Source organism: Chrysemys picta, chromosome 6 (genome assembly GCF_011386835.1).
Source record: "Chrysemys picta bellii isolate R12L10 chromosome 6, ASM1138683v2, whole genome shotgun sequence".
In the NCBI taxonomy this organism is placed as follows: Eukaryota; Metazoa; Chordata; order Testudines; family Emydidae; genus Chrysemys; species Chrysemys picta.
Genome location: NC_088796.1, coordinates 107,357 through 127,992, shown reverse-complemented (window position 1 = coordinate 127,992; position 20,636 = coordinate 107,357). Strand labels below are relative to the sequence as shown.

The 20,636-nt window shown below is 52.4% G+C and overlaps 1 long non-coding RNA gene across 1 annotated transcript; it reads right to left on the bottom strand.

The window, feature by feature from the left end:
- Window positions 1-7,432: 7,432 nt before the first annotated feature.
- Window positions 7,433-20,439, bottom strand: LOC103307243 (uncharacterized). Its single transcript, XR_010602061.1, has 4 exons — window positions 20,203-20,439; window positions 17,478-17,678; window positions 16,876-16,917; window positions 7,433-15,596 (listed from the first exon to the last, which is right to left on the bottom strand). It is a non-coding gene; the product is annotated as an uncharacterized LOC103307243 (long non-coding RNA).
- Window positions 20,440-20,636: the final 197 nt, after the last annotated feature.

The following is a 20,636-nucleotide window of genomic DNA, read 5'->3' as shown; positions in this document are numbered from 1 at the left end:
GTGTTGGTTAAAAGATCAATCTACAGACAGACTTGAATTCAATTCTTGAGGTTCAGATACATAGCAGAGATGAGCTTGTAGTTGCCAAAATTCCTTTTAGAAATAGTCCAGAGATTATAGTCCAATGTCCATATTCAGGGTGACTCCAGTCAGTGACTGGGGATCTCAATCCTTATGGCTTAAGGTTTCCCCCTCTTGAAAACCAAAGCAGATCTGAGATGAAGTAGGATCATGTCCCAGGGTTCTTATACATTTCCAGCAGCCTTTCGGCCTGAGAAAACAATAGACTTAATGCGCCTTCCAAACATCCTGGCAATTAGCACAGGGTAATTTATCCATTCAACAGTTCAGATACAGGTTACCGCAACCTTCAAAGAGACATAGAGACAATAATACTATTCCCCTCAAGTGTCTTCCTAAATATTAATACTCCTTTTTTGATCTTTGAATTAAAGTTATAGCAATAGACAAGACTTGTTTGCTGACATCACAAGACCTGAGCAAACATCTACCCTTGAGATCTCTAACAATGCAGACTTATATTTCAAAGCTCTATTCATTTACAGATCTTCTTAACCAGTCCTTAAGGTTCACCCATGGGTCAGGTCAGTCTGAGTTAATTAACTCTTTCTGGCCCTGTCACCTTCCAATGAAATATTATATTACACTCATAACGTCACAGGGGGGCAGACCCCTTGGTCCCTGGCCCAGCAGATCCTGTGCTCAGTGGCCTCTCAGTGGTACAGCTCGGGCTGCCCCCTCCCACTCCCCGTGGGGCCCTCGGCTCCAGCATCGGCAGGGTTGCCAGGAGTCCGGTTTTTGACTGGAACGCCCAGTGGAAAAGGGACCCTGGCAGCTCCAGTTGGTACTGCTGACCAGGCCGGTAAAAGTCCGGTCTGCAGCGCCACAGGGACCCGGGGCTCAGGCTGGCTCCCTGCCTGCCCTAGCTCCACGCCGGTCCCCAAAGCGGCTGCCAGGTCCTTGCGGCCCCTAGGCACATGGACGGCCAGGGAGGCTCCATGTGCTGCCCCCGCCCCTAGTGCCAGCTCCACAGCTGCCATTGGCTGGGAACTGCGACCAATGGGAGCTGCAGGGGCGGTGCCTGCAGGCACCAGGGCAGCATGCGGCGCCTCCCTGGCCACACATGCATCACCGCTTGGTGCTGCAGGGACCTGGTGGCCGCATCCTGGGAGCCACGGTCAGGGCTGGCTCCAGGCACCAGCGCAGCAAACAGGTGCCTGGAGCGGCCAACGGAAAGGGGCGGCACATCCGGCTCTTCGGCAGCAATTCAGCGGCGGGTCCCTCGGTCCCTCTCTGAGCTGGGATGAGGTGTAATGGGGAGTGGTCACATTCTGGGGTGCAGCCCAGACCAGTGAGGGGCTGTGGCACCTATTACCCTGTGACCCCGAGCGCCTCTCAGTGCTGTGCCACTGTGGCTCTGCCTGGGATGCCCACAGCCTACACCAGGCGTCACTCTGCCTACCGGGCAGCCCTGGTCCTAGGCTTTGGATCCCAGAGCCTGCTGCAATACCAGATTCCCACTGGCTTCCACCAGCCGGGGTTAACAACTGAGGTGACTCCACGCCCTTGCCAGCCCGAGTTTTCCCCAAAACGTGTGTTCTAAAATGTCCAGCCCTCTCCTGAGTCTGGAGCATCCAGCCACCCAGAGGAGCTGGCCTGGAGCTCTCCTCCCTCCTTAGCAGGTGGTACTCTGCCAGCCCCCCTTCCCTGGGAATGCTGCCTCTCGCCGGGCTGGGTCTCTACCCAGTCAACCCTATGTGGGTTCGGTCTGCTCAGCCTGTCCCTGAGCCTGGGGCACTGGGCCCGTATGTGGCCTCTCTGGCCACAGTGATAGCAGCCCATGTCCCAGGGGTCCCCTTGAGTGGGTCGGATGGACCTGACGCTGGATGTTCCCGTTTGGTGGGGGTTCTCCATATTTCCCCGCTGGGAGGTCCCATGGTGACTCTCTCTCTGCGTTGTGGCGGGACTGTTCCTTTGGGACTTCTCCCTGTTATCCCCTGCCCGACTGTTCACAAACTCGTCGGCCAGCTGGTCTGGGTGCTGCGGGTTCTCTGGCTTTTGGTCCATCAACCATCGCCTCAGGTTGGATGGGCACTGCTCATACACATGCTCCAGTACGACTAGGTCAAGCTGGTCCTCTTTAGTTTGGGCCCCAGCTGTCCACTTGCGGGCATACCCCTGCGCCCGCAAGGGTTGTAGGTATGTGACCTCACGGGTTTTACGCTGACTCCGGAACCTTTTCCGGTACGTCTCAGGAGTCAGCCCAAACTCGCGGAGCAGGGCCTTTTTGAACAGTTCGTAGTCCCCTGTCTCCGCCCCTTTCAGTCGGCTGTACACCTCCCTGGCTGTGGGGTCCAGTGAGGGGATGAGAAACTGGAGCCTCTCTGCAGGGTCAACCTGGAGCAGCTCGCAGGTATTCTCAAAGGCCGTCAGGAAGGTATCCATGTCCTCCCCCTCCTTACGCTGGGCCAGGAAGCACTTATCAAAGCTCTTTGCAGTCTTGGGTCCCCCCTCGCTCACCGCAGCCGGGGCCCCACTGCTCCTCAGCCTGGCCAGTTCCAGCTCATGCTGATGCTGTTTTTCCTTCTCTTCCCGCTCCTGCATCAGTTCTTGCTGCCTTAACTCGAGCTCTTTCAGTCTCAGCTCCCTGTCATATTCCAGTCGCATCCGCTCCCAGGATGGGGAGCTCCGCCGGGACGATCCCCTGCTGGCCGCCGGGGTAAGGGTGCCCTCGGTATTCGCTGGGCTTCCCCCAACCCCTCCCCTAGGTATAGGTAGGCAGGGTCTCGGGATGTCCTCGGCAGCAATCTGACCCCTCCCCCCAGCCATGTCAGGCCCTGGGGCCCACGCTGCATCCGCCGGGTGGCTTCTCTCAGGGACAGGGCTCGGTTCATCCAAGCGATCCCCCTCCTCCAGCTGGGCAATGAGCTGTTCTTTGGTGGACCTCCCAATGCGCAGCCCCCTCTGACTGCACAGCTCCACCAGGTCGCTCTTAAGGCGTTTAGTATCCATCCTCCTGCTGGCCACTCGCCGGCCTGTGCTCTCCGCTTTCCACCGTTCCAGGGGGACCCCTAGTGTGCCAGCCCTTCTTCAGGTCACCCCCTCTCTGCCAGGGTCGAGCTGCAGACTCCTCCGCCCCGGGACCGCTCGCTGCGACCCCCCGGGGGACCCTGTTACTGCAACAGTCCCTCTCTCTGGTCACACACTCCCAGGGGTTAATCGCCCCCTGAAACTGTCTCTCTCCGACTCTTCAGCCGACCTGGTCCCCGTCGATTCCCCTTCGTTTTACTGCTCCCCAGTCACTTACTGCAGGAAGCATCGTCCACGGGGTGCAGTAGATCCCACCTCTGCCACCAGGTGTCACGGAGTGTGGGGGACTCAGGGCCCTGCACCCCCGGCTTCCTGCGATTCACCGTGACTCTCAGCCAGCCAGTAAAGTGGAAGGTTTATTGGGTAACAGGAACACAGTCTACAGCAGAGCTTGTAGATACAACCAGGACCCCTCAATCAAGTCCTCTTGGGGAGCGCAGGGAGCTTAGACCCAGCTTGGGGTTCCCTGCGTTGCACCTCCCGGCCCAAAACTGAAAACTCCCAAATCCCTCCAGCAGCTCTCCCCCCTCCCCTCTGCTCCTCCTCTCCTTTGTTCAGTGGCCCGGTCAGAAGGTGTCACCTCTCCCACCCCCCCTCCTGGCTCAGGTTACAGCTCAGGTAGCTCAATGTAACTCCCAGGCTCCATTCCCAGGTCAAATCCGCCCCGCTCCCTGCTCCGTCACAGAAAGTATCTTCTTTCCTTATTGGTCCTTTTGGTCAGGTGCCAACCAGGTTATTTGAGCTTCTTATCCCCTTACAGGTAAAGATTCAGTACAGCTACCCAGGAGGGATTTTATGGTACCCTTATCTGTATGTATATGACAATTACTTTAACTGGAACTACCAAACAGTTCAGTTCAAACACAGCACCGGGCTGGTTTGGATTCAAAACAAAACAAAAGAAGACAGGATCTGAAGTGAATTCAAGTCTAAGAGCTAAAGTTAGAGATGGTTACCAGCAAATAAAAGTGAAAACATGCATCTGACAGTCTGAAACGTAACCTAGCAAGTTTTGGCTCCAGGCTTTGTTTAAGCTGGTTCCCCCCCCTCCCCCCCGCCGTCTTCCAGGAAGATGGTGATGGACCTGCTCCTCACTCCAGATCTCTCCCAGGAAACCAAAAGTGCTGGGGCCTTTTTCTTCTTAGGTGAAAGAGAGAGAACTGGGGGTTCTCTGCCTCCTGCTTTTATCATTCAGTGAACCTATGAAGTGGATTCTTCTGCAGGTTACCCTCAAAGTAAAGTTCATTCAAGCTGTGAGGAAGGCAACATGGAGTCTGGTGGGGAAGGGAGCTCTGTACTATTTCTTCCCTTACTTGAGTTTGCTGAAATGCAGATTGTTCCGTTCCCAGCCCTCTCCTACCCCTGCTGTCTGGAAGACCCTGTTCACTACATATGTCAATGGCGGTAAACACACATTCCTTCGTCGGGGATAGGCCAGTTTGACAACCTTTGCCTTGGCAGGGCGGCCTGGTTTGAACATGTGCTAATAACATCGTACAAGGGGAATTCATATACTGGTGCTACAGACATTTCTCCATGATATTATTGACCAGCAGGTTATTGGTTTTCAAATGCTACCCCCAAGGTATATGTCATACGCAGATGTTCACAGTGGTGTGCAGGGTGTGAATACAAGGGTGTTTTGGTCGCAGGAGTGAAATAGGATGCTAAACTGCATTATAGTGTTCAGCCACCAGGTGGTGCTGTGTATATAATGCCTTATTTAAATGATGCTCAGCCTTACCTGGCCAGGCATTAAAGGATCTCATGAGGAACACAGCTATATGCATCCGAAGAAGTGGGCTGTAGTCCACGAAAGCTTATGCTCTAATAAATTTGTTAGTCTCTAAGGTGCCACAAGTACTCCTGTTCTTCTTTTTGCGGATACAGACTAACACATCTGGTCTGTAGGGAAGCCCTGTCGCCAGCCGGTATCTGGGACAGAGGAACATGGCGTGGTGTCAGGAGTAAACTAAGAACAGGAACAAAGGTTGCAGGATCTCATCAACAGGCCACTTTTCAGTGCTCCAGAACTTCAGCTTTGACAAACCTTCCCAATGGACAGACTGGATGCCATATATTGCAAGATTCTGAACTGCAAACAAACTCCACCAAAACACTGAAGATAGACAGGTTTCAGAGTAGCAGCCGTGTTAGTCTGTATCCGTAAAAAGAACAGGAGGACTTATGGCACCTTAGAGACTAACAAATTTATTAGAGCATAAGCTTTCGTGGACTACAGCCCACTTGGTTTGCATCCGAAGAAGTGGGCTGTAGCCCACGAAAGCTTATGCTCTAATAAATTTGTTAGTCTCTAAGGTGCCACAAGTACTCCTGTTCTTTTGAAGATATACAGGTATCTTTTAAAATTTATGCTATGGGGAAGCCTGCAAAGGACGTCTTTAAATCCTTTGACTTTACTGAAGACAGTTACAAAGATGACTATGAAAAGATTCCTGCTATGTTTGATTCATACTTTATACTGCAGAGAAATGTGGTCTATGAAAGAGTATGTGTGACAGTGTACCCCATAAGGCTTTATGGGGGGGGTGTTTATAAATGTATGTATGACATAACTGGAATATGTTTTGTGCTGCCTGTGCCATGTAACATATCTCCGTAAAGGTTATGATCTACTATATCTATTCATCCTATTGGTACATATATATCATTTTCTACTCGAGCTTAAGAATATGGGCTGTATGCTGGCTTGGTTTCTAAGTAAGCTTTGTGAGGCATTTGGTCAGCTTCTGTAGGAAGGAATTCGCAAGGTTAAGTACCTGATCAGGAAACACTTGGGGAACAATGCATCTTGGAATGCTCCAATCCACATAAGAAGTCTTCCTGGAGACATGCAAGATACCATGTGGACAATGGCTTCGGCCTGTAAAGACTGAGTCATGCAGGGACATGTGACTTGCCCAGGTGACTCCAGAACTCCATCTTGGAGCTGGACTTTGCATAGGAGGGAGGAGGGGGGTCTCCACCCACAAGAGAGAGTCTATTTAAACCCATGGGAGACCCCTCCATTTTGGTCTTCAGCTGGCTAAGGAAGGAGCCTCTCCATCCCCCCAGGATACTTGAAGGGAACTGAAACAAATGACAGTAACTACAGGGGGTGTGAGTGATTGCTGGACCCAGGCTAAAAGGAGATTAGTCTGTAAAAGGGAGTGCTCTGGAACTGGTGAGGAAATTATCTGTATTTAGTTTGATAAGACATAGATTTGCGCATTTTATTTTATTTTGCTTGGTGACTTACTTTGTTCTGTCTGTTACTACTTGGAACCACTTAAATCCTACTGTCTGTATTTAATAAAATCACTTTTTATTTAGTAATTTACTCAGAGTATGTATTAATACCTGGGGGAGCAAACAACTGTGCATATCTCTCTATCAGTGTTCTAGAGGGCGAACAATTTATGAGTTTGCCCTGCATAAGCTTTATACAGGGTAAAACGGATTTATTTGGGTTTAGACCCCATTGGGAGTTGGGCATCTGAGTGCTAAAGACAAGCACACTTCTGGGAGCTGTTTTCAGGTAACTTGCAGCTTTGGGACAAGTGATTCAGACCCTGGGTCTGTGTTGGAGCAGATGGGAGTGTCTGGCTCAGCAAGACGGGGCTGGAGTCCTGAGCTGGCAGGGAAAACAGAAGCAGGGGTAGTCTTTTGCACATCAAGTGGCAGCTCCCAAGGGGGTTTCTGTGATCCAACCTGTCACAGTGGAGTAGTTGAGCAGGGTCTGTGCGCAGCTGATTGCTTTGAGATACTGGTAGTGATTTTAAGTGAGTTTTAAGTGTGGTTGCTGGAGAAGAGACAAAGTGGTTACTGGTTTGTTATTTTCTGTTTGCTTATTTCGGGCAAGGGAAGTAGGGACAGAAAAGGAAGCAAAATAAGTAAGACAGAAGATCAGAAGAAACTAAAACTGCACAGGGTACAAATTGCCCAGAAAAGCTGAACGCTGGTGTGACAATGCGGTTCTGGCGGAACCCGACTGAGAGTGCCAACTCAGGACAAATTGCTCAAACAGGGCAGTTACAGCCCAAGGATGGGGTTTTTTCCACCTCTAAGGCAAACCAAACCAGCCAGACTAGGAGGACTTCGGTCTCACCCCACTGGCTAACCGCAAGTCTCACAAGCAATCTCCTTAGACACTCCAGTTTCCCAGTATTACCACCAGTGCCACTCGTTATGGGGACACATGGTTATGAAAACCAATACCCCAGTAAAAGAAAAAGGCTCTCCTGATCCCAAAGGACCAAGCCCCAGACCCAGGTCAATATACAAATCAGATCTTACCCACAAATCACGCTGTTGCCAATCCTTTAGAATCTAAAATCTAAAGGTTTATTCACAAAAGGAAAAAGATAGAGATGAGAGTTAGAATTGGTTAAATGGAATCAATTACATACAGTAATGGCAAAGTTCTTGGTTCAGGCTTGCAGCAGCGATAAAATAAACTGCAGGTTCAAATCAAGTCTCTGGAATACATCCCCCGCTGGGATGGGTCCTCAGTCCTTTGTTCAAAGCTTCAGCTTGTAGCAAAGTTCCTCCAGAGGTAAGAAGCAGGATTGAAGACAAGTTGGAGATGAGGCATCAGCCTTATATAGTCTTTTCCAGGTGTAAGAACATCTCTTTGTTCTTACTGTGGAAAATTACAGCAAAATGGAGTCTGGAGTCACATGGGCCAGTCCCTGCATACTTTGCTGAGTCTCAAGGCATATTTGCCTTCTCTCAATGGGTCCATTGTATAGCTGATGGTCCTTAATGGGCCATCAAGCAGGCTAGGCAGAGCTAATCTCAGCTTGTCTGGGATGTCCCCCAGAAGCATAGCATAAGTTTGAAGTACAGACAGTATAGAGCCAATACTCATAACTTCAACTACACAATTGATACACACATATAGACAGCATAATCATAACCAGTAAACCATAACCTTGTCTTAGACACCCCATTTGACACCCTTTATACAAGATTTGGTGCCACTACAGGACCTTGGTTGCAACAATGATCTATATGGTCCCAGATTGCGCATTTTATTTTATTTTACTTGGTGACTTACTTTGTTCTGTCTGTTACTACTTGGAACCACTTAAATCCTACTGTCTGTATTTAATAAAATCACTTTTTATTTAGTAATTTACTCAGAGTATGTATTAATACCTGGGGGAGCAAACAGCTGTCCATATCTCTCTATCAGTGTTATAGAGAGCGAACAATTTATGAGTTTGCCCTGCATAAGCTTTATCCAGGGCAAACGGATTTATCTGGGTTTAGACCCCATTGGGAGTTGGGCATCTGAGTGCTAAAGACAAGCACACTTCTGTGAGCTGTTTTCAGGTAACTTGCAGCTTTGGGGCAAGTGATTCAGACCCTGGGTCTGTGTTGGAGCAGACGGGAGTGTCTGGCTCAGCAAGACAGGGTGCTGGAGTCCTGAGCTGGCATGGAAAACAGAAGCAGGGGTAGTCTTTGCACATCGGGTGGCAGCTCCCAAGGGGGTTTCTGTGATCCAACCCGTCACAGTGGCGTAGTCGAGCAGGGTCTGTGCACAGCTGATTGCTTTGAGATACTGGTAGTGATTTTAAGTGAGTTTGAAGTGTGGTGGCTGGAGAAGAGACAAAGTGGTTACTGGTTTGTTATTTTCTGTTTGCTTATTTTGGGCAAGGGAAGAAGGGACAGAAAAGGAAGCAAAATAAGTAAGACGGAAGATCAGAAGAAACTAAAACTGCACAGGGTACAAATTGCCCAGAAAAGCTGAACGCTGGGCACTGTGAAAGTCTCTGTTAACTAAGAATCCCCTGAGCTGAGTGCATCTCAGTTTCAGTGAACTGCAGAGGGGTTGTGGCTCAGCACAAGAGAGCAGGACAATGAGTACTAGTGATGCTGCTAATAAACTAAAGCTGGCCAGGCTGGAAGCAAAAGAGAGAGAAAATGAACATAAGAGACGGCTGGAACTAAGACAATTAGAAATTAGTGCCCTGGAGGCAGAACATGCAAGGGAAGAGGCTGCCCACAAGAGAGCTATGGAGGTCGAGGCAGCGAGGGCGGAGGCAGAGGCAGCGAGGGCGGCAGCGAGAGTGGAGGCAGAGGCAGCAAGGGAGGCAGCGAGGGCGCGAGCGGCGGCGAAGGCAGAGACAGCTGCCCACGAGAGGGCTATGGAGGCCCAGAGGGAGGCCCAGAAGCATGAACTGGCTGTTATGGAGTCGAGGAGACAAAACCCTCCCCCTGCTGGCTCCACTTCCCCAAAAATCCACAAATGGGAGCGGCTATGTCCACAGTATGACGAGTCCAGCGATATCGCCGAATATTTCATCACCTTTGAGAGACTGTGCCCCCTCCATGCCATCCCTGAAGATCAGAGGATGACCACATTGATAGCAAAATTGACTGGCAGAGCTCTGGACATATTCAATAAGATGCCTATTGATGATGCTTCAAACTATGGTAAATTTAAGGAACTGGTTTTGAAACAGTTTCAGGTTACACCTGAAACCTACAGGGGCCTTAAGAGGGGATCTGGATTAAGTAATGTGGCTTATGCCAATGAAATGAGAGATTTGGTAGATAAATGGGTGCGGGGGAGAGGCATTACCAGCTTTGAAGGGATGTGTGATCTAGTTACTCAGGAACATTTCCTGAATATGTGCAGCGATGAGGTAAAACAGTATTTGTGGGACAAAAAGGTAAATGCAGTGGGTGAATTAGCTGGGTATGCAGACTCTTATGAACAAGTACAAGCTGCAATCAAACACAAACCACTGGCAGAAGGGTATAAGGTTGGGGGAAAGCAGAATCACCGTTTTACCCCTGGGTCTGGGAAAAAGGAGGCTGGGCGGTCACCCCCCCATTCCCCTGGTACTCGTCCCAAATTTCCTGTGCAAGCAGAGGAGCCCAAGAGGTGCTATCATTGTAAGTCCACTGAGCACCTGAGGAATAAGTGTCCCTTACTGAGTGACGCTGCGGCTTCTCAGAGCCAGGCTGTGGCCTCTTTCCACACAGGATTTGTAAAGCTTGCTTCCACACAACCAAGCAATGAGCATATGCATGCTGTTAAATTGAATGGTCAGATGCTTCTTGGATTAAGGGACACGGGTGCTGAGATTTCTGTGGTCAGGAGGGACCTAATCCAGGAGAAGGATCTGTTGCCAGGTAAAATGGCAGAATTAGAGCTGGTCGGGGGTTACAAAGTCCTAGCACCTTTAGCTAAAGTACACATGCAAACTCGGGATTTGCAGGCTGAGCTGACTGTTGCCACGGTGGCACACAATTTTGCACCGTTTCTACTGGGGAATGATTTCTTCAGTGTGGCAGAATCTGTCCCAGGGTTGGTGAGCAGTGAGAAGGAATCTTGTGCTAAAAGCCCCAGAGGGGGGGGCGAAGTCACACGGACTGCTGGGGGAATAGGAGAGTGTCTCTTAGATTCCTCCGAAGAAGTGGGCTGTAGTCCACGAAAGCTTATGCTCTAATAAATTTGTTAGTCTCTAAGGTGCCACAAGTACTCCTGTTCTTTTTGCGGATACAGACTAACACGGCTGCTACTCTGAAACCTGTCTTAGATTCCTCGGCAGCAGTAAAGGATGCAGCTTCGGGGGCAGGGCTGGTTGTAGCCGGTTCCTATAGCCCCGGGGCTATAGCTCCTGTCCTGTAATCATCTCCCCGGGGGAGGGGGATGTACCACCTTGTAGCAAGGAGGCCACCACAGCTGCTGACTGCCAGGAAGTTGCAGGTCAGCAGGGGCTGGGCCTGCCCTGGGGTGCACAGAGGCGTGTGTCCCAAAGGTGGAAGTTGGGGTCCTGGGGACCGCTGTGGTGGGAACAGGCCCCAAGGACTCTGTAGCTGAGTGCCAGCCCAACCCGAGTGGAAGGGGGGGGATTTTGCTGGTCAGTGATGGGTCTGTCGTAGCTGGTAGCTGTGAGTCCACAGCTGGGGCAGGATCACCTTCCCTTTCAGGGGACACAAGAGTGTCGGACCCAGAGGGGAGCCCAAAGAGGGAAGCCCAGATGGAAGGTCGGGGGTGGGGGGGGGTCAGAGAGTCCGCCCACCTTTTGTAGGGAGGGGCTTTCCCAGGAGGAGGGTGAAAAGTCTGCATTCGAAATGCCAGCCCCCTCTCCTGGGGATCAGGTTTTAAGGGAAACCTGGGGGTCGGGGCTCCGGGATGAGGGGGTCCATCCAGCTGACATGTTGAGAACAGAAAGTGGGGTGCCCAAAGGGGACCAGAGCACCCTGGGGAAAGATGTTGTTCTTGCTACACTTGCAAGAGATAAAACTCTCTCTCCAAGGGGGGGGGGCGGAGAATCTCTGCATGGGAGGAACTTCACAAGGGAGGGGGGCCCAGCCCAGAGAAACTCCAGAGGGAGGGGCCGAGGGCAGGCATGGTTGTAGTACACCCATTCCTGGCCAAAGACCCAAGCACATGCCCGAACTAGAAGTCTTCCCCAAAGAGGCAGAGGAATCTGCATCAGAGGGTCTACCAGAGGGCACAGAGAACTGGGAAAATGCAATGGATGCTAAACAAGTCAAATTGAGTGAACGAAGCCTGTCCACTGTAGATTTGCTGTTAACCTTGTGTCTTTTGCTAATTCACCTATGGGATAAAACAAAAGAATTCACACTAGTGGTAAACCCTTTAAAGATGTGGGACACACCTAATTTGTGGAATAAGCTGTTATACATGCTGGGAATGGTGACAAGACAGCCCCACCAGCATGTTACTTTACAGCCCAGACCTGTAAAAAGCAGCAAACGCATAACAGGCCCATGCTGCTGTGTAGAAGGGGAAACTGAGGCACGCCGCCTCATGACATTGGTGGCTAAATGCCAAGACACCTCCACTTTAACGGGTGTTGCTGCCTGCATTCCATTAGCAATACTACATCCCAACCTGTTTGCAAGCATCTGGGGACCAGGAACCCCAAAATGGGCTAGGAACCCCTAGGAGTAACATCATATGGTTTCAAGGTACTGAAAGGAAGTGTGACCAGAAACAAACAGAAATTTTACAGGTACTGCCTCCGCCATGGACAGTGTCCAAGTCTCTGGCAGTAAGTTCAGGGGGAGGGTGTGACAGTGTACCCCATAAGGCTTTATGGGGGGGTGCTTATAAATGTATGTATGACATAACTGGAATATGTTTTGTGCTGCCTGTGCCATGTAACATATCTCCGTCAAGGTTCTGGTCTACTATATCTATTCATCCGATTTGTACATATAGATCATTTTCTACTTGAGGTTAAGAATATGGGCTGTATGCTGGCTTGGTTTCTAAGTAAGCTTTGGGAGGCATTTGGTCAGCTTCTTTAGGAAGGAATTCGCCAGGTTAAGGACCCGATCAGGAAGCACTTGGGGAACAATGCATCTTGGAATGCTCCAATCCACATGAGAAGTCTTCCTGGAGACATGCAAGATACCATGTGGACAATGGCTTCGGCCTGTAAAGACTGAGTCATGCAGGGGCATGTGACTTGCCCAGGTGACTCCAGAACTCCATCTTGGAGCTGGACTTTGCATAGGAGGGAGGAGGGGGGTCTCCACCCACAAGAGAGAGTCTATTTAAACCCGTGGGAGACCCCTCCATGGGGTCTTCAGCTGGCTAAGGAAGGAGCCTCTCCACCCCCCCAGGATACTTGAAGGGAACTGGAACAAACGACAGTAACTACAGGGGGTGTGAGTGATTGCTGGACCCAGGCTAAAAGGAGATTAGCCTGTAAAAGGGAGTGCTCTGGAACTGGTGAGGAAATTATCTGTATTTAGTTTGATTAGGCATAGATTTGCGCATTTTATTTTATTTTACTTGGTGACTTACTTTATTCTGTCTGTTACTACTTGGAACCACTTAAATCCTACTTTCTGTATTTAATAAAATCACTCAGAGGATGTATTAATACCTGGGGGAGCAAACAACTGTGCATATCTCTCTATCAGTGTTCTAGAGGGCGAACAATTTATGAGTTTACCCTGCATAAGCTTTATACAGGGTAAAACGGATTTATCTGGGTTTAGACCCCATTGGGAGTTGGGCATCTGAGTGCTAAAGACAAGCACACTTCTGTGAGCTGTTTTCAGGTAAACTTGCAGCTTTGGGGCAAATGATTCAGACTCTGGGTCTTTGTTGGAGCAGACGGGAGTGTCTGGCTCAGCAAGACGGGGCTGGAGTCCTGAGCTGGCAGGGAAAACAGAAGCAGGGGTAGTCTTTGCACATCGGGTGGCAGCTCCCAAGGGGGTTTCTGTGATCCAACCCATCACAGTATTTTCACCACAGGCTTCAAGGATCGGGGGAAATGTTGACAGTTTTATAAGAGCTCTGCAAGCATTGGCTGAAAACTGATTTGGGAAAAGCAAAACATGAAAATATCGGAGACAGGCTGGTTCCTGGGTTAACAGATAAAAACCGTTCACAGCAGCTACAGCTGAACAGGGATTTAACCCTACACACAAAACAAGACAGCAAAGCCGTCTGAACTAGTCCAACAACAGAACAAAAGGTCGGAGCGACTTGAAACACCTGAAACTAGCTTAAAAGCTATAAAAAGCACTTCAGTGTTAAAAGTTATTATAAACCCCCCGAGTAAGGAGCGAGAACTCCCTGCTAAGAGGGACAAATTCCAGCCTACGTGCAAAAGGGGTGGAAAACATCCCATCCCAAGTGATGATGCATGTCCAGCCACAGGCACCCGGTGTAATAAAAGCATGGAATATGGACGTTCTGCAGCTGTTTGCTGCACCAAAGCCGTCGGGGAGTTGGCTGGTATTACTGGCAATCCAGAGCTGTTGTTTCTGGGATCTATCACTTGTGATGACGCTGAGCCTGCCTGGAGAGTGAACCTGAATATTCCTGGCAAGACTATTGACTTTAAAAGTGACTCAGGAGCTGATGTCACACTCCTCTGAGAAGGGACTTACAATCACCTTCAACCTTCCCAGAGCTGACATCTCCTGGCCCAGCTCTGACTAGCCCTGGGGTGTTCTGCAGGGGCCACTTCACCTTAGAGACAAAGGCGGCACATTCACGGTGCATGTGGTCAAGGGATCAAAGCCCAACAACCTTCTCAGCCGCAACGCGGCAGCCATGATGGGCCTAGTGAGAAAGGTGGAAGAACTTGATGGAGGATTTGATGAGATTGGATTTTTGAAAGGAGACCCAGTACAAATCACCGCTAAGAGACAATGAACCACAGCGTGTACAAACATCCCTACCCGAGAGACCTTGGAAGAGACTAGCTGCGGATTATGCAAGTTCAGAGGACATCCCTATCTGGTCATAGTGGCCTGTTTTTCCAGGTATATGGAAATAATGTACTTGAAAGACATCCCATGTCACGGTTGCTGACATTGAAGTGCACTTGTGCTCATTCGATATTCCAGAACAACTTGTGACGGACAACAGGCCACAGTGCACTGCAGCGGGATCTAAGTCATTTGGAACAAAATAGGATTTTGATCTTGTTACTAGCAGCCCACATTCTTCACAAGCGACTGGAGAGGCTGAGAGAGCTGGACAGACAGCCAAGAAAACCCTGCAGCAGGAAGATGCACTCCTTGCTCCTCTGAGTTACAGATCAACACCAATAGCACAACTCCTGATAGGAAGACAACGTTCCAGCTTTTTTCGGTGAGGGGGGGAATCTATCTCTGAAGTGACCAGACATGCAGAGAGCAGCCAAATCGGCTAAAAAGGCTAGAAGGACTTACGAACACGTTACAACACACATCATTCAGTTACAGAGCTGCCGGGTCTAGCACCTAGTGGCTGTGTCCATGTCAAACGGGATGGGGAAAACGGATGGGCAACTCCAGCTGCCGTAAAGACAGAGAATTCAGTGCCCAGCTCATGTGAGACCAAGGCCCAAGTGCAGAGTCCAACAGGAACCGTCGACCGCTGCAGTTTGTTCCGCAGAAAGAACAGTCAGCACAGCAGATGGCGGATGCAGAACAAGGATTCCAAACCGGCCACAGCCGCTCACTGTAACTAATGGACAGCCTGCCGAGCGAGCCGCCATGTGTTCGAGTCATGGAATCAGAGAACCAGGACGATTCAGAGACGCTTCACAGACTGATCCGTCCTGAACTTCACAGACAGCGCGATCCTGTAACTACGGTGAATGAGAGGAACGTAGAACTGGAAGGAGGAGATGTGAGCGGATGCTAAACTGCGTTGTACTGTCCAGTCAGTAAGTGGCGGTGTGCATCACACCTTATTGCAGCTACCCTCAGCGATCCCTGGCAGAGCAAAGGACCTGATGCTGAACACAGCTGGTGCAGAAGCAAGCGCTGTAGCTGGCCCGTGTCTGGGACAGAAGAACATGTCAGGGAGGGAGGGTAGCTGCGCTCACAGCCCCAGGAAAGGCTGCTGAGTGTCGCTTCGCTGAGGTGGGTTGCTCCGGGCTCCAGTGCCTTGTGCGGTGACTCCAGAGGGAACGGGGCAGGGAGGGTGCCGGGATGGACAGCTCACCTGGGTCCCCTGTATGGCGTCAGCTCAGAATAGGTGACCTCTGCAGAGAGACCTGAATGAGTTAGAAAAGGGTCCTGGGACCCCTCGCCCAATGCTGGGGTGAGGGCACCAGGGCTGCTTATACAGGGACCCGCCTGGCACAGAGATGCGCCTGCCTCTGGGGTGGGGGCACCAGGGAGGCTTACACAAGGACTCCTCACCCACGGCGGAGATGCGGCCCCTCTGGGGTGGGACACAGGCTGTTTATACAGGGACCCCTCACCCGGTGCGGAGATGCGGCCCCTCTGGGGTGGGACACCAGGGGCTGTTTATGCAGGGACCACTCGCCCGGTGCGGAGATGCGGCCCCTCTGGGGTGGGACACCAGGGGCTGTTTATACAGGGACCCCTCAGTGCGGAGATGCGGCCCCTCTGGGGTGGGGCACAGGGGTTGTTTATGCAGGGATCCCTCACCCAGCCGCCTCTGGTGTTTAATAAGCACACAGCAACCCTGAACCACAGCTTCCCCCGACCCCGTGGGGTGACTCGCTGGGGCTGCCTCCCACCAGGCCTGTGGTGTGGGGAAGGAGGCGTCTGTCAGGCCATGGCGGTCAGGGCCGGCTCTGGCTTTTTGGCCGCCCCAAGCAAAAAAAAACAACAAAAAAACAACGGGGCGGCCAGAACGGCAAAGCAAAAAAAACCTGCGGCGCGGCCGGAGCCAGGGTGCAGGGGGACTCCCTGCCCTGCGGACGTGCCCCGGCTAGCGGGGGGTGGGGGAGGGATCTGGGGGGAGAGAGAGAAGGGGGGCAGCCAGGGCTTCAGCGGGGCACTGCCGCGCGGCCCCTCCCACCGTGCCCCCTGCCGGGAGGGCTCTGCACCGTGGTCGGGTGGGAGCGAAGGACACGGGCTACCCTGCCGGGCTTGCTGCAGGGCGTGTCCGTCCCCCGCGCTACCGCCCCCTACAGGGCGGCCAGAGCGGAACAACAACAACAAAAAGCGGCCGTGCCGCCCTAGGTTTGGGCCGAATGCCGCCTCCTCCAAGCTGCCGCCCCAAGCACCAGCTTGTTCGGCTGGCGCCTGGAGCCGGCCCTGGTGGCGGTGGGTGTCCCTTCCCCCCATGGGGTGTGGGGTCGTTCGGATGGTGGGCAGAGCTCCCGCTGGTAACGCGTGGCGAGTGGGCGGTGCCCAGCAGGGCCACAGGAAACCAGCGACTCTCCTGCAGTGGGGCCCTGGGGGTGGCTCAGCGTGACCCAGGCCGCTGGCCGGGCTCTCCCCCCGGGGGACACTCGTCTCCGGGCGTCCCCATCAGGCCAGTCCACCGTGGCCAGAAGCGCCACTTACCTTCTGCTGGCGCTGGGGGGCTCTGGGCTGCGGGCTGGGGACCTGAGGCAGAGGAGTCGCGGTTAGCAGGACGGGCGCCAGGGAAAGGCCCCACACACCCTGCCCCCCTCTGGGTGCCCCCCCCATGCTGCCCCAATGAGCCCCCACCTGGGCCCCACTGTGGGAGAAGCAAACACTGCCTTGCCAGCTGCTGCGCCTCCGGCCCCCCGCGCTCACAGGGCCTGGGCCCCGGCACCGCAGGGGAGGCGGGATCCCCTCCGACACCCAGCCCCACGCTCAGCTCCATGCCAGTGTCTGCCAGCCCTGGCCTAGCGAGGGATCGTGCTCTGGGCGTGGGCCGTGGGCACAGATAGCGCATGGCTGGGTCAGGAGGGGCCAGCGCTGATACAGCCAGGGGAGGGGTGTGCAGGGCATGGGGCCGGTGCCAGGTCAGCACCGCTGCAGCACGCCCTGGTCTGGGGCCGCAGGAGGAGCAGGCTGGGCTGGGGGGCTGTGTCCTATGGAGCACGGGGCTGTGGGGCTGGGTGGGGAACCATCCCCTGCAGCCTGGCACGGAGCAGAGATAGTCTGGGATCCTTCCCCAGCCCGGCTCGTCCACTCACCTCTCCTGCCGGCCCCAGCGCTGGGGAAGGTCAGATCTGCGTAGGTGCAGCTGTCCGGCTTCTCTGCTGGAGACACAGCGGAGCTGAGCCCAGGCTGGGGCAGGGCCTGGGCAGGAGGCAGCCCATTGGCGTGAGCCGCTGCCTGGCAGGGAGCGCAGGTATCGGCCACACGAGGCTGAGCTCTCCCTACGCTCTCCCGTCCTCCTGGCGAGGAAAAGAGAAAGGAGCATGGACTCCGGGAAGGCACGTGTGTAAGTGTAACGAGGCCAAGAAAGCAAGTGATGAGCATCGAGCTAAAGACACAAAAACTAACAGCCGAAAATTTCGTAAGTCCATCAGAAGCAGGAAGCCTGGCAAGCTATCAGTGGGGCCCCTGGCCGCTGGAGGTGCTAGCGGAGCACTCAGGGAAGACAAGGCCATTGCGGAGAAGCTGAATGAATTCTTTGCATCCGTCTCCACTGCAGAGCATGGGGGGGAGAATCCCACACCTGAGCCATTCTTTAGGTAACAAATCTGAGGCACTGCCCCAGACTGAGGTGTCAGAAGAGGAGGTTTTGGAACAAATGGATAAATTAAACCGCAACAAGTCACCAGGACCTGGTGGTATCACCCAAGAGTTCTGAAGAAACTCAAATGTGAAATTGCAGAACTACGAACTGTGGTTTGTAACCTATCATTTAAATCAGCTTCTGTACCCGGTGACTGGTGGATAGCTAAAGTAACAAATGACTTTTTAAAAAGGCTCCAGAGGCGATCCCGGCAATTACAGGCCGGTAAGCCTGACTTCAGTACCGGGCAAATTGGTTGAAGCTTTAGCAAAGAATGGAATGATCAGACACAGAGATGAACGTGATTTGTTGGGGGAAGAGTCAACATGGTTCTTGTGAAGGGAAATCACGCCTCACCAAGCTATTATAATTCATTGAGGGGTCAACCATGTGGACCAGGGTCGATACAGCGTACTTGGATTTTGAGAAAGCCTCTGACAAGGTCTCTCACCAAAGGCTCTTAAGCAAAGGAAGCTGTCATGGGATAAGAGGAAGGTTCTCTCAGGGATCACTAACTGGTTAAAAGGCAGGAAACAAAGGGTAGGAAAAATGGACAGTTTTCACAGTGGAGAGAGATAAATAGCAGGGCCCCCTAGGGATCTGTACTGGGACCCCTGCTGTTCAAACAATTCGTAAATGATCTGGAGAAAGGGGTAAACAGTGAGGTGGCAAAATTTGCAGATGATACAAAACTACTCAAGATAGTTAAGTCCCAGGCAGGCTGCGAAGAGCTACAAAAGGATCTCTCAAAACTGGGTGACTGGGCAACAAAATGGCAGATGAAATTCAATGTTGATAAATGCAAAATAATGCACATTGGAAAACATAATCCCAACTATACATATATTAGCTGTTACCACTTAAAAAAGAGATCTTGGAGTCATTGTGGAGAGTTCTCTGAAAACATCCACTCAATGTGCAGCGGCAGTCAAAAAAACGAACAGAATGTTGGGCATCATTAAGAAAGGGAGAGATAATAAGACAGAAAATATCATATTGCCTCTATATAAATCCATGGTACGCCCACATCTTGAATACTGTGTGCAGTTCTGGTCATCCCATTTCAAAAAAGATATATTGGAATTGGAAAGGGTTCAGAAAAGGCAACAAAAATGATTAGGGGTTTGGAACTTCTTCTGTATGAGGAGAGATTAATAAAACTGGGACTTTTCAGCTTGGAAAAGAGACGACTGGGGGGGGGGATATGATTGAGGTCTATAATATCATGACTGGTGTGGAGAAAGTGAGTAGGGAAGTATTATTTACTCCTTCTCATAACACTAGAACCAGGGATCACCCAATGAAATTAGTAGGCAGCAGGCTTAGAACAAACATAAGGAAATATTTCACACGGTCAACCAGTGGAACTCATTGCCAGAGGATGTTGTGAAGGCCGAATGTAAACTGGGTTAATAAAAGACTAAGTTCCTGGAGGACAGATCCATCAATGGCTACTAGGCAAGGTGGTCAGGAATTCAACCCCATGCTCTGGGTGTCCCTAAAACCTCTGACTGCTGTGAAATTGGGAATGGGCGACAGGGGATGGATCACTTGCTGATTCCCTGTTCTGTTCATTCCCTTTGGGGCACCTGGCATTGGCCACTGTTGGCAGACAGGATACTGTGCTAAATGGACCGTTGGTCTGACCCAGTGTGGCCATTCTTATGTACAGGCAGGGAATGGCTGAATTTGGGGGTGGGGGGAGGGCAGGGCTGGGCAGCCCTTTGCACCCTGGGGCGGCAGGGAGGTGACACCTGGCTCCATGCAGTCCCCAGGGATGCACGACACGCACATGGCAATGGGGCAGCTGGTCAAACCCGCTGGGTTTGGTGAAGGCCCTTTCGACTTGGGCTGGGGGTCGGGGGCGATGCAGGGGGCTGGGCCTGCCTGGCTCATTCAGATTGGGGGGGGGGGGGAAAGGCAGCAAGTTTTGATGCCAAAATATTTTGTTTTTTTAAAGTTACTAATTTTTGGTACTTCTGGGGGGGGGGAAATTGGCAGATACTTGGTATGCCCCCCCCCAATGTCCCACATGCCCTCCCCAGCCCCCCACATGCCCACACGAGAGGCGCGGCGAGGTGCCGTTGGCCTGGAACGCTGCCTGTGCTGCACCTACCCTGAGCCCCCCCCCCGCCCCCGCCCCGTGCAGCTGGCCCAGGGCCATGCCCGGCTCCTACCTGTGCAAGGTGCATCCTGGGTGGGGCCCGCCGGGGCTGCCGGCTCCCTGGGAGAAGGAAGCGGGTTAGACACGGGAGCTAGGCCTGACTGCCCAGGGAGAGACCCTGCCCGGCCCCCCCATAGCACCATCCCTGGCACATGCTCTGGGGCGCCACCAGGCCAGCCCAGCTGCAGAGCCAGACAGACCGACCGGCCTGGCCCCACAAGCCCGCTGGGGCGGGGGGGGGAGGGGGCATTTCGTCTCCTTCCAGCCATGAGCAGAGCAAAGTCCCCAGCTCAGCCCCCCACCCTGCTGTGATCAGGGTGCGAAGAGCCAGTCTGCGGGGGCAGCACCAGCGCGGGGCACGAGGAAATGAGTGGGTGAGCAGCACAGAGTGGTGCAGAGAACATGGTGTCACAGACCCCCCCGCCCTCGCACACCCGCTCACACACA